The 12240-nt window shown below is 40.7% G+C and overlaps 1 long non-coding RNA gene across 1 annotated transcript; it reads right to left on the bottom strand.

The window, feature by feature from the left end:
• Window positions 1–1506: 1506 nt before the first annotated feature.
• Window positions 1507–6404, bottom strand: LOC122483683. The gene is made up of 2 exons (XR_006297439.1): window positions 6249–6404; window positions 1507–2906 (listed from the first exon to the last, which is right to left on the bottom strand). It is a non-coding gene; the product is annotated as an uncharacterized LOC122483683 (long non-coding RNA).
• Window positions 6405–12240: the final 5836 nt, after the last annotated feature.

Raw genomic sequence — 12240 nt, 5'->3', positions numbered from 1 at the left:
TAAATAAATAAAATGAAAAGGCAAGGCACAAACTGGGAGAAAATACTTACAAAACATGTATCTGATAAAGGACTTGTATCCTGAATATATAAAGAATTCTTACCACTCAAAAATACAGGACAACTCAACTAAAATGGGAAAAAGATTTGAATAGACACTAGCTAAAGAAGATATATAATGGGAGACAACTCAGCAATAAGTAGTTACTGATATATGCAGTGTAAATGGATCTCAAAAGCATTGCTTTATTTATTTTTTCAAAAACATTGCTTTAAGTGAGAGAAGCCAAACACAATATATTGATAAATTTTTATCCATTCATTATTCCTTTCTGACTGTCTGATGTACTTCTATAGCAGAAACAAGACATATTTAAAATTATTTCTTACAATTATAAAATTGGAATAATTCCCACATACCTACATCACAGGATTTGTTGTAAAAATAAAACAGAACAGTACCTGTCACATAGTAAATGCTATGTAAATGGTCACAATTATTATTAACATGTTCATATTCTAAGAACTAATTATTGGATTAACAAAAAGTCAAAATGTTCAATTTGCCAAATTTACCTTAAAGGAGTGTGATTTTTGTTTGTTTAAAAAAAATTTTTTTTTAATGTTTATTTTTGAGAGAGAGAGAAAGAGCACAAGCAAAGGAGGGGCAGAGAGAGAGGAAGACACAGAATCCAAAGCAGGCTGTTAGCACAGAGTCCAGTGCAGGGCTCTAACTCACAAGCCATGAGATCATGAGCCGAGCGGAAGTCAGAGGCTCAACCGACGAAGCCACCCAGGCACCCCTTAAAGGAGTGTGATTTTTGTAGCAAATGTGGAGTCAAGATATCTGGGAACTATCAATCCTACTATTAGTAATAAGTAGTCAAATGAGATAGCAGAATCAGGGAACTGGGGACATGGAAGGAAAGACTTTTCTAGATGGATGAAAGGAAATCCAGAGAAAGAAAGCCACAATGGCAAACCAGAAATCATGACCCATAGCTCACAGTCCCTGTCCGGGGTTCTTTTCCAGAATGCTATGCCACGGATAAAAAGGCTTTTTTTTTTTTTTTAAGTGCTTCAGAAAAGCCAAACACTTTACACACAAGAGGTAGTGTGAGCACTATATTTGGGCAAATAAAGTCCAAAACTGCTTATCATTTCCCCTGATGGAAATGACAACTGGCAAAAGCCAGATGTCTTGTGATCTGAAAGGTAATGGGACCCGGCTCACTAGATCTCCTGTTATTTCTGATGGAATCCTCCCAGCTATTACACCTTGGAAAAATATTAACGTGTTCAGCCAACAAAGACAAATTCAGAAGAAGCAGCAGCAAGTTCTGCTATACGTTGTACTGCCACCTGATATTCAAATGCGCTCTTCTGAGCTGTGTCTAATGTCAGCATCATTTTTTTAAAGAGACATATCAGTTTCAGTGAAGGTTTTTATTTCACGTTCCCCATTCTTCACTGCCTGGACTACGGAAAGGGAAAAAAAAAAAAAGGATTACCAGCTACATTACTTTTTAATTTAATGCCCTTGAGTCAGGGCAATAGCAACAGCAACGAGGCATGATAGAGATTTCAGGGAGGATGGCAAATGGAGAACAGTTGTTAGTACAGCATCTTCCATGAATATTGGTCGCAGCGGCTGTCTCGGCCATCATTCTCTCAAGGTAATGCCTTGCTTCCCATTGTCATTGTATCTCAGAATCAAATTATTTGAATTCCAGACACATCGACAGCACACTGAAGGGCCCCTGCCAATTTTTGCAGCTCGCTTGGAAAAGAGCATCATGAAGCATTACTCATTTATACGACTCCCAGGCTCCTGTTGTAAATTCCGTGCGCAGGACTGCCTCCAGGTGCGGCCCTTCAGCTTAGCTCTCTAATCCTGTAACCCTTTACCACCAACTCCCTCCCATAAACGTGTGCGAAAAAATCCCCAGGCCAGGTCTTCTCCCTCTTTGAGCTTCTGTTCCTGCAGATGGGAGTCCGGGCTGCCAGGGCTGGCCTGGACACAGAAGCCAGCTCTGTCACCTCAGTCAGGCCTGGGGGTGAGAGCCCCGAATCACAGCACACTGAACCGTCCCCCACAGCCGCCTTGCCTACATTTTCATACAGAGAAAGTCTGGCTAAAATTAACAACTGTCCTACAATGGTGAAGCGGCCGATGACGGCTCATCTCTTGTTAGAAGATGAGGAAGCCATTAGCAAGGGTGTTTTTGAAGATCTTCTTGTGTGTGTGACTTAGGAAAAATCTTACACCATAAATTTAAAGGAATATAATGTGTATCATTCTAAATCTTGTACATGTTTCATATATGCATGTAGGTATGCATATATACATACATATTTAACTCAAAGAAAATACACCAAAATTAAATAATCATTTTAATTTTTTTCCTCTCCACATTTTCCTAAATTTTCTAAAACAAACAGGTATTGCTTTTATGTTCAGGAAAACAAACGGTGTTTATAGAGGAAATTTTGATCAAGGATGTTTTTTTAAACAAAAGGACTATTTCCAAAAGGTTCACTACCCAGTCTGCCCATAAGCCTCCTACATAGGAGAGCGGCCACAAGGGGGCTCTCTAAGCACAAATCTGGGGTTCTAATTAAGCTGTGCCGCAGGACCAACAGTGGCCATTATTAGTCCAGTCAGATTCTCTCCCCGAATTGACCCATACAGGAAAAAATAGCAAAAGCAGAAGAGAAAGAGGAAGGAGAGAGGGAAAGGATGAGTTACTTGCCTAGCGGAAGTGAGGTCTGCTGAAAAGGCAATCAAGAACTTGGTAGGTGGAGCTGCCTTAGGCCCTGGACTAGTTTTGCATTCCAGCGTTCTGCCATGGAGACTCACAATTTCTGTTTTCCCATGAGATCTTGGTCGTCAGTCTTCCTGGGTATCTGGGAAACAGGCTCATGGTCAAGAATCCTGTTTTCCTAAGTACCTTGGGTTATCCTTATAACAATCTACGTGGGAGCCAGATTATATTTTGATTCTTTTAATCTCACAAAACAGGAATCTCAGGCTACCAAAACCGTGACACCACGCAAATGTGTTTCACAGGTCATTTTATTCCTTATTAAGTACACTCTCCAAAGCAGGGCCACCACCAGCTCATACAGCATTTTACACAAATTTGAAAAAGCTACTCCTTCTTCAAGTTAAGAAAAGTTATATTAAGGGGCGCCTGATCAGCTTAGTCGGTAGAGCATGCGACTCTTGCAACTCTTTTTTTTTTTTAAGTTTATTTACTTATTTTTGTGAGAGAGAGTGAGAGAGAGAATCCGAGCAGGCTCCACACTGTCATCGAGGAGCCTGATGCAAGGCTCTATCTCAAGAATAGTGAGATCATGACCTGAGCTAAAACGAAGAGTTGGCCGTTGAGGTGGCCAACTGAGCCACCTGGGCACCCCAAGCAAGTGACTCTTGATCTCAGGGTTGTGAGTTCGAGTCCCATGTTGGGGGTAGAGTTTACGTTTTCTTTTTAAAAAAATTTTTTTTTAATGTTTATTTTATTTTTGACAGAGAGAGACAGAGCATGAGCAGGGGAGGGGCAGAGAGAGAGGGGGACACAGAATCTGAAGTAGGCTCCAGGCTCTGAGCTATCGGCACAGAGCCCGACGCGGGGCTCGAACTCACGGACCGCAAGATCATGACCTGAGCCAAAGTAGGACACAACCGACTGAGCCACCCAGGCGCCCCTAGAGTTTACTTTTTCTAAAAAAGTTATATATTAATTGCTTCTCAACAATAACAATTACTAAAGAAAAAGTTATTCTATATAAATTATACAAGTAAATGATTCATCTTAAAATAATAGAAAATTCAAATGTTTATAATATTAGAAGCGTAAAGTCATTTGGGTCCAATAATTTGTCATAAAATAGACATCTCTCCTTGGTAGAAATAATTGTTCTTGACAGTTTCAATGATTACTTTTTGTATAGCTCATATTTTATAGAAATGATCGTCAGATTGGTAGTTTTTCTTACTGCATTGTGAACTTTACGTTGGTTCTAACATACTTAATTTTGAGATGCCACATTATTCACCGATATTGATATTTGGCAAAATTAATTGTACCTTGAAAATTTCACTTATTTGGAAATGGATCAAGTAAGTTATTGCCACAAAACATTGCAATAGTTTACTGGGAGATAGTATTTTTTTTTAAATGTGTATTTATTTATTTTGAGAGAGAGAGCATGAGCGGGCAGGGGCGGAGAGAGATGAGAGAGAGAATCCTAGGCAGATTCCACGCTCAGTACAGAGCCTATAGCAGGGCTTGATCTCATGACCCTGAGATCATGGCCTGAGCCAAAATAAAGAGTCGGACACTCAACTGACTGAGCCACCCAGAAGCCCCAAAGAGACTGTGTTAAAAGCACAATTTTATTTTATTTATTTTCTTTTTTCTTTTTTTTATTAAAAATTTTTAATTTAAATCCAAGTTTAGTTAACATACAGTGTAATAATGTTTTCAGGAATAGAATCTAGTGATTCATCTCTTACATATAACACCCAGTGCTCATCCCAACAAGTGTCCTCCTTAATGCCCATCACCCATTTAGCCCATCCCCCCACCAAACCCCCTGCCAGCAACCCTCAGTTTGTTTTCTGTATTTAAGAGTCTCTTATGGTTTGTCTCCCTCTCTGTTTTTATCTTATTTTTGCTTCCCTTCCCCTGTGTTGATCTGTTTTGTTTCTTATGAGTAAAATCATATGATATTTGTCTTTCTCTGACTTATTTCGTTTAGCATAATACACTCTAGTTCCATCCACGTTGTTGCAAATGGCAAGATGTCATTCTTTTTGATCGCCGAGTAATACTCCATTGTGTATATATACCACATCTTCTTTATCCATTCATCAGTCAATGGACATTTGGGCTCTTTCCATACTTTGGCTATTGTCAGTAGTGGTGCTTCTATAAACGTTGGAGTGCATGTGCCCCTTTGAATCAGCATTTTTGTATCCTTTGGATAAATACCTAGTAGTACAACTGCTGAGTCATAGGGCAGTTCTATTTTTAATTTTTTGAGGAACCTCCACACTGTTTTCTAGAGTGACTGCACCAGTTTGCGTTCTAGAAGGACAGTTTTAGATTGCCAGTTCTTCATATGTTGATGAGGAATGTCTAAAATTCCTTAATATGTTCATCAGTCAATTTCAGTTGTACATGTTCACCCAGCTTTGGTACTTCATATTGATAGTAATTCTTCAAATCATATACGATATATAGAACCTTGCTGCTCTAAACACCCAAGATCAGGGCATCAGGAGCTTGTCGGAAATGCAGAATCTCAGGTCTTACCCCAAAATTACTGAACCAGAATTTGTATGTTCATAAGATCCCCGGGTGCTCTGTATGCACATAAAAATTTGAGAAGTACTAATCTAGCATCCTGAAAAAAAATGACATTCTTCAGCAGTATATGCCTTTCTTTTTAATGTTATTGTTACCAATATAGGAAACAAAAGAGGGGCACCTGGGTGGCTCAGTCAGTTAAGCGTCCAACTTTGGGTCAGGTCATTATCTCACGGTTTGTCGGTTCGAGCCCCGTGTCAGGCTCTGTGCTGACAGCTCAGAGCCTGGAGCCTGCTTCGGATTCGGTGTCTCCTTCTCTCTCTGCCCCCCCCCCCCCCCCCCCCCCGCTCACGTTCTGTCTCTCCCTCTCTCTCAAAAATAAGTAAACATAAAAAAATTAAAAAGAAAAAAAAAAGAAACAGATTTTGGACTATAAGTGGATTGATTATGGAAATAACATTTGAAATGAATCTTCCTCCCTTCTCTGATATTTTTACATTGGAGAAGTTGGGGTCATTGTGAAGAAATTGCCATCTATTTAACATGAATATCTTTCTGTAATTATCATAAATTAACTTTTCTTGAATGTCCTCTTAGCTTATTATCTGCTTTCAAGGGATTGATATTCATTGACTTTGGGTTCCTGGCTAATTTTGCTTATGTAATAAGTAGTTCCCATTATCCCCAGGGGGATGTGTTCCAAGACCTTCCAGTGGATGCCTAAAGCCACGACAATACTGAACCCTGTATACACTATGTTTTTTCCTTACATACATACTTAAAATAAAGTTTAATTTATTAATTAGGCACAATTAAGAGATTAATAACAATAACTAACAATAAAATAGAATGATTGTAACGATATTCTATACTAAAAGTTATGTGACTGGTCTCTCTCTCTCTCTCAATATCTTACTGAATTAACTGTACTTACCCTTCCTTTTGTGATAATATGAGGTGATAAATGCCTAGTGATGAGATGAAGTGAGGTGAATGACGTAGGCGTTGTGATGCAGCGTGAAGCTACTGTTGACCTCATGATGAGTTGGAAGGAGGGTCATATGCTTCCAGGTCACAGCTGACTGTAGGGAACTGAAACACAGAAAGTAAAACCAAGGATAAGGAGGGATTACTGTAACATTAATTTGATCTTCACTCTAAATTAGTCCTGAGTAAAGCATCTTAAAGAGGATATTTTCAAAAGTACATTTCTGATTTGTATTTTTAGAATCTACGCTTTTATGCATATCATCAATACGCACTGCATATTCCCCCTAATTAAGTTTTAGTAGCAAGATGGTGTCTACTCAATTTCCCCATCTCCTTTTCAACAATGATTTTAAGTTTTATGTTCCATAAATGCATTTTCAATATACTCCAACATTTGGTTGAAGCAGAAAGAGTAATTATATGATATCTTGGATGATATAAAAAATCCAGTGCTGTCAAAATAAATTTTTGCTGCATCATTCAATACCAAATGTAACGAAGATGCAGAACAAACAATATACAATGCCCTAGAAAATACTGAGGATCTTCTGTGGGAGCCATTATGTTCTCTCTGCATACTTGCAGCATTGCTATATCCAATTTCTCTTTGGAATCAGGCTTTATAAATAGTCTTTGGAAAATACGTATATGCTTTCTTTTGTTTTGTCATCTGCTGGATAACCCCTTTGTCCAAATATTCGTATATTTACTTTTTGGAAATCCACAAATCTAGCAATATGATCTGTTCTACACGGCTTTTACCAGTTGTACCTAAAATAATCAAGTAATATTTGCATTTCATACCTTTTTCAAAAGTAACATATTCATTGCATCTACAATAATTTTAATAGTTTGGTTTTATGTTTCCTGCCCTAAAAAACGTGTAACATTATTTGCTTTTTAAAAAATGTTTATTTATTTTTGAGAGAGAGCGCAAGCAGGGGAAGGGCAGAGAGAGAGAGGGGGAGGCAGAGAATCCCAAGCAGGCTCCGCATGGACAAGGCAGAGCCTGACCTGGGGCTCACACTCATGAACCATGTGATCATGACCTGAGCTGAAATCAAGAATCAGACCCTTAACCAACTGAGCCACACAGGTGCCCCACGTTATTTGTTAATCAATGTGCCATTGTGTTACGAAATTTTGTATCATTTCTGCCAAAGAAAGACAATTCTCATCAAAGTTCTTGTAGTTTCCTGGATGATCTCTCTAGATGTTGCCTTACCAAAAGTATGTGCTCCCAGTATGGCTTCTCATTTGAATAGTATCTTTGCTTGCATCTCTCTCAATATAATATCCCCCAAACCATATTTCAACTTTGAATTCTTAGCACTATTGTTGAAATGCATTTTATCTTCCGTTTATTAGTTATATGGGATATGTACCTGCCAATCCTTGTGCACACTTTCATTACTCAGTTGATATTTTTTTCCATCTCTGAAGAATTTGTAATACAAATAAAACACGGAAATCACTGAGGTAGAATAATATGGAGTTTTTGATCATTAGTTAGAATTTATAAGTACATAATTTCCGAAAACTTCCTACCAGTGCTAATTTGTTAAATTTGACAAAATCTGATGAAAACTTGATGAAATTTAATGAAAATAAATTTAATGCAAAATTAAATTCCTTATGTAGATAGACAAATTGTAACTACATTATTGTTAATATTCAAAGTTTTAAAATACTCAAATTACATAGCCATGTACCTGGATAGGCAATATCCAGTTTAATGTTTTCTTTTTCTCTTCCATTTTTCTTCAAAACTAACCAGTTAAGCTTGGCATAAATACCGATAGTAAATTCACATCCTAATCCATCAGTCTTTGTCCCCCCTCCCCCCAGTCCATCTTTTCCAAAAATGTATTCAATGATCTACACTTTTCTTTGTGATTTTCTTCTGTTTTCTGATTCTGAAATTAATTTTTAAAACTCTTTCATAGTATCTGAGCAAAAAATCAATAATGAGTTTTATTTTAGCACTTACATGTATATAACATACAAAATACACGGCTATCAAGCTGCTAAATACTATCAAGTGAATATTCTTACTAACAGGATATCCATAACAATAAGCAATTGCTATTATGTAATTACCAGATCGTTAAATAGTAATCTCTATCTTACGTGTATATCATTTATTTTGTAGATGATTTGAGCATGTGTAGCTTGATGGTGATTCATATAGTTGTGAAAGTCCTCGTAGGTTTACGTTGGGAACTCAGCAATGCCTTTTGAGTACAGCAAATAAAACAGCAGATGATGTGATACAAGGTGAAACGTTAAATTAGCTGGTGCACTAATATCAATGGGATTTGTCTTTAAATACTCACCTATCAGCCTATCAATTAGAAAAGCAGTTTCTTGTTTAGAAGCAGAAATATTTTTAGATGACATTAGATCTGTTGTTGGTTTTGATTACTGACTCATTTTTCCTTTGTGCATGGAAGCTGAACAAAATACATTAACCCTCTTCAAACAAGACACTTGACTGCCATCTGCCGGCAAATTGTAATAAACATACAAGTCACCCATCTTTGCGATAAGCAATATTAATAAATGCACTAAATTTTGCAGAATAATAAAGACATCTGATGTGAATGGAGCCCTCTGGACGAGGAGTGTGGTGCCCAACCGTAATAATCCTGGGTGGCTACTCCGAACCCAACTCTACCAAGATTTTGTTCTCTTTGCTTTCAAACTTCTGCCAAAGGAGGAAAATTCCAATTGTAAAAACATTCTTGGGGCCCAATCTGGTGTTGCTCATTCATATTGCTGGTGGAAAAACGCAGGAGGGGGATACAACCTACAATTCAACTTCTATAGAAAGGCCCCTCACTCCAGCAAGTCAGACAAGGAGTTCAGGATTTCCATCACTAGTCCCAGGACAGAGGGCAGAGTTGTACTTGGTCTCCTCACAACTAAGACCACTGGCACTACAGGGGGGTGAAGGGTGGGGGTGGGAGTGAGGGAGGGGCTGGGCCCAGGCAAAACATCAAAGGGGAAAGCTTCTCCCTAAAATTAGGGATGGGCCAGCAGATTCCGTGAGCAAAAGAACTTTAAGCGGGGGTTGAGGATGGTGAGGGAGCTTTACGAGTCTTCAGTGCAGTTAAAAGCATCTTGCTAGAAAAGGGTAACAGGACCTCTGGTGTGCTTTGCTTAGAAACAATGGTCATAAATCCATTAATATTTTCTATTCACAGAAGACAAATTGTTAAATGACAAGGTGGAAAGAAACTCCCATTACACAATCCTATGTTCCTAAAGTAAAATACTGAGTGAGTCTATGTTCTTTGCTGCGGAAACAGAAAAACTAAATATTACCAATAACAAATATAGGGCAGAAAGTAGCCCCAGTACTTGGCTCATAATGAGCATTTATTTGTTGAATGAGAAAAGTTCTACTCCAAAGTTACTCCCAAACAAGTCAGGTAAGTGCAGAGCATGCAGAATTGGGGAAAGTGGGGAAGGATTTCAGCAGGAGGTGTTAACTGAGTTAGGTCTTAACAAGGAGGCAGAACGTTAGCTTAGCGGGGCAGAGCAGGAAAGAAAGGACATTCCAGGTAGAGATAAGAGTCACAGCAAGACCCAAAAGCAGAGGAGAAGCAGGAACATCCAGGAGGGAATGTCAGGAGAGCACGGTGACAGTGTCTAGTGAAGAAGCAGGGTCTGACAGGGACCACTGGACCTGGTGACCTTTGGGGGTGGGCATGAAAGCCAGATTGCAAGGGAGGATAATGAGTGAATAGGAGAGGAGGGAGGGGAGGGAATAGAGGAGGAAGTTAATTAGGCTACCTCTCTCTCTTTTGTTAACTTTTTATTGTACAAATATATATATATATTTATATATGTATATATTTTATATACATATATATTTGTACTATATATATATATATATATGTATGTATAATCCCCCCAGAATTTAGGGGGACCTCAGCCTCCAGGGCTTCCCTGCAGTTTTGCACTCACTAGTGGGTGCCACTGGAGGGAGAAGACTGCAGAACTCAGTTGGTCCAAAGATAGAACCTACCATCCACTTTGAGATAACAAGAGCAGAACATGGCCAGCCGACATATGTTGCCAAACCTCCTTTCCAAGACCCACACTGACTTCTTCCAGGGGTCCATGTTTCCCCACAGAGATAGGATTCGGTAAGGATATATTTGACTTCATTAAATAGTCCCTGAACTCTGACCTCCTGTTGGCCCTCATCTGGCCTGAGAACCTCTCTCCTGGGTGTTCTATGGCTAGGACCGACTCATAGATAAGGCTGGGCACACCTGGGGCTCCAATCCACAAAGAGAGAGAAACCACTGGATAGAAAGTGAATATAAGGAGCCATCTGCAACAAAATCAAAGCCAGGCTCTCGACTGTGGGAACTGCAGGACAAACCTGGAGAGGGAAGGCCAGATTGGGAGCGGACCCTGGTGGCCACAGATTCGCCTTTTCTTTGGGTCCCAACCACTCACTGGTTTTCCTGCCACTGACATTCTGACTGCACAAGGGCACTGCCCAGCCTTCCTATTCTCTTAATTCCTTGGAAAGCATCTGAGACAAGACTGGAAAGTTCAAATAGGGGCTTCACAAATGCTAGAGTAAAATAAAAACTTGGGTTTTAACATGAGCAACATGGGTTAGAAATAACACCGCGAAGTTACAGAGACCACAGAATCCAGAGGGGAAGTGAAACTCACTTCAAGATCACTAGAATCCACATGAAGTTTCTGATGCCTTAGATCCAAAAGTGAAAAAAGAAACCCAGCAGAGAAACAGCAGGATGCCGTGGTTAAGGGACCAGACCCAGGAGCCAGGTGGCCTGGGTTCATGCTCCAGCTCCAACAGTTGTGTGGCCTTTGGCAAAGATCTAATCCCTGGCAGCCTCAGTTTCCCCGTCTTAAAAACAAAAGTGATACTAGTGCTTACAGCATAGAGTTTGTATGGGGATTAATTAATCTACGTAAAGCATTTATGACAGTCGTTGTCTCACAGCAGGTGTTAAGTAAGCTTGGAATTTTGTTAGGGTGATTTTGGACATGCTCAATGTGACTAAGGGAAGAGAAGAAATGGAGCCCACCAGGGAGATAGGCAAGGAGGCAGGCATGAGATGGGGAGGCAGAAATGAGACACAGGAGACGGCAGCTACCAGGAAGGATGGAGGAATGAGAGAAAAAGGAAATATAGGGTGGGACGGGGGTGGGGCAGAGGAAACATTCAGGTAAGAAAGACTTGAGATGGGAAACCCAGCAAGAGACCCACACTTTCCAGAGCCTGGCTGTCCACTAGATTCCCCATCGCTCCCACTGGGTAAGAAATCCTGGGACTAAGGGATGTGCTCCCCCACCCTGTGTCTCCCCACCCCACCCCACTTTGGCCGCTTAAGACCCTGGAATTCCCTGTCCAAACTGCAGGAACCCCACTGCCAGGCTCTGGGCTCTTCTAGCCACATCGACCCCGGCCCTCCATACAGACTGCCCCCAGGTAAGCACACCCCTAGGCTCACAGGTGGTCAAGGGGCAGCTATTTACAAGAGGGTGTGGACAGAGAGCTCTAACGCTGGGGCTGAGGTGACCGTAGGTGTGCTTGGGGGGGCCCTCACGGTGCCCGATGGGACTGGGGGCGGGGCGTCCCTGAGGAAGGGAGGGGTCTCCCATTACCGGGAGAATGTCCCTTCCCCTTCCTTTGAGGTCTGATAACCTTCGCGCTGACGAAGAGATGATGCTCCTTCCCCGTCAGTGTTCAAGTCAGACCCGTCCTGAATCTCCCCAGTTAACCCAGTGGCGCCCCAAAACAGGGCCGGGGTCTGTGGTAGACTCGGAAAGCTAAGGGGAACGACAGCGGGGAAACCAGAATCCAGGTAACCTGCTTTCCAGGGCGCAGTTTCCCGCTGGGGCTCGGGTTTGCGCGCAGGTGTCCGCGGGCCCGGGCGTCAAGG

The sequence above is a fragment of the Prionailurus bengalensis genome, chromosome D1 (genome assembly GCF_016509475.1).
Source record: "Prionailurus bengalensis isolate Pbe53 chromosome D1, Fcat_Pben_1.1_paternal_pri, whole genome shotgun sequence".
Lineage (NCBI taxonomy): Eukaryota > Metazoa > Chordata > Mammalia > Carnivora > Felidae > Prionailurus > Prionailurus bengalensis.
The sequence above is the reverse complement of the archived record's forward strand: the minus strand, read 5'-3'. Positions and strand labels throughout refer to the sequence as shown.